This window comes from Acanthisitta chloris, unplaced genomic scaffold, assembly GCF_000695815.1.
Source record: "Acanthisitta chloris isolate BGI_N310 unplaced genomic scaffold, ASM69581v1 scaffold35369, whole genome shotgun sequence".
Taxonomy (NCBI): domain Eukaryota; kingdom Metazoa; phylum Chordata; class Aves; order Passeriformes; family Acanthisittidae; genus Acanthisitta; species Acanthisitta chloris.
In genome coordinates, this window is record NW_008693654.1 from 5,588 (window position 1) to 7,453 (window position 1,866).

Consider the following 1,866-nt stretch of genomic DNA (forward strand, 5'->3'; position numbering starts at 1 on the left):
CCCAGTGGCAGCAGGACAGCCCTCACTCTGCTTTTTCCAGCCTGGGGCTCCATGTTTCTCCCCAGTTAGCACTGGGCTAGGGCAGAGGCCATCAGAGCATCTCCCTTCAAGGCCAGTGCTTGGGGACAGGCTGGGATCTGCCACCCTGCTCTGGGTTGTGGCTGCCTGCTGGGTTTGGTGTGGGTGGGAAGGTGACCTGGGAATGCTCTGGGAGCCAGGAGGACCATGGGGGCATGGAGGCTCATCCAGGCTGTCTGCATCCCCAGCTGGAGGACTGCACACTGCAGGTCTCACCCTCTGGACACTACTTGGACCTTGACTTGTCCCTGCTGGAGCAGAAGGATGATCTGGAGGGTTTCTACGAGGAGGTCAGGTGAGGTTCTTGAGCCCTCTGGGGACACAACACAGGGATCCCACGTGTGTGTGAACACTGTGGGCAAGGGCCTGGGGGCTGTGGTGGTCCCACTGAAGGCACTCACAGCATGTTTTCCTCCACCCTAGGAAGGGGAGACGGCCGACCTTGATCCTACGCACGCAGCTCTCCGTCCGAGTCCATGCCATCATCGGTGAGTCAGAGCTGTTTCCTACTCCTTGCTGGTGTGTGTCCAGGGGCTCAGCCTCCCTGGATGGTGGGGGATTGGCCTTCACAGTGTGTTTTGGCTAGGCTTTTTATGATGGACAGAGAGAGCAATACAGCCCAGTGCTGCTCCCACCCCGTAACGCCTCTCAGAGATCAGGGAACATGATCCCCATGGGGGACCACTGGGTTAATCCCCTCCATCCTCAGATATCAGGACTTTTGCCTCTTGGGCTGGGAACCCACCGCCCACAGCAGTTATTCTGGGTCATTCAGGCAAGCTCTCAATATAGCTTTGCAGGAGACAAACAAACAGCTCTTGTGCAGCAGAGAGTGCTGCCATGGCTTCAGGCAGCCTGCTCCAAGGTCCTGCAAAATATTTGGGAGTCTCAAGCCTTTTTTTTTCTCTTCGGCAGGGGGAAAACAAGTGCTGAGCAGAGCGATGCCAGATGGGCATCAGCTGGTTGTGCAGGGCTGCAGCTGAGCCATGCAGGAAGGCACAGGAAGCCCAGGGTCAGGGTCATGCTCATGCTCTTTGCCAGCAGTTCCCAGGCTCTGTCAGAGCCCTGGGCTCTTCTGCTTCCCCTCCTGGCTGCTCTGCTTTCCCTCTTGACTGCTCTGACAAGCTGATAAGCAAGTGGAGGAGGCTGCTGGGACATTGTGTTTTACAGGGCATGTCTGGAGGACTCCTTGGACAGCTTGTTTTTTTGCTTATTACAGCTCTAAGCCTGACCCAAATAAGTTGAGATGCTTGGCTAATGCAACTTTTGGATGTGGGAAGTGCTGACTCCCAATGGCTTTCATGTTCCCGTGGAGCTTTCCTGCTTCCCATTGCCCTGGCTGCTCTGTGCTGGCTCCTGCCTGCAGACACCATCCCCATAAGCACATAGGCTCCAGCCTAATGACTGCCCTTCTGTCCTTGAGCAGCTGGTGTCACACTGCTGTCCTTTCCATCCCCATCCTGAAGTTTTTCCCAAGCCACAGGACTGCTGGGGGCTCTGGGACCATGGCATGGCTGTACTTGGGGAGGAACAGCTAAAAGTAGCTCAGCCTCCTGCCCGTGTTCCTGTTTAGGTTCTGCACAGGAAACCAGAGGGGATATTTGTGTCATTGCTGTGCAGAAAAAAAAAAGGGCAAAAAAAGGAAATAGAAAGGTGGCAGGGCTGAAATAGGTAGCTGTAGAGCAGCAGCTGCTTCCACACTGTGTGTCTCACAGCTGGGGGCAATGCTGGCATCCAGGGGTTGAGTCAGGATGTGGGGCTTTCCTGGGCAGCTGGGTGTATTTGGGA

At 55.7% G+C, this 1,866-nt stretch overlaps 1 protein-coding gene across 1 annotated transcript in view; it reads left to right on the forward strand.

The window, feature by feature from the left end:
• The first annotated feature begins 266 nt into the window (after positions 1–266).
• FHOD1 (formin homology 2 domain containing 1) overlaps positions 267–1,866 on the forward strand; it is a 9,929-nt gene continuing 8,329 nt past the window's right edge. Inside the window, exons 1-2 of the mRNA XM_009083147.1 lie at positions 267–373; positions 502–566. The gene's annotated coding sequence lies outside the window, so the exon portion shown is untranslated. The remainder of the gene's footprint in view (positions 374–501; positions 567–1,866) is intronic.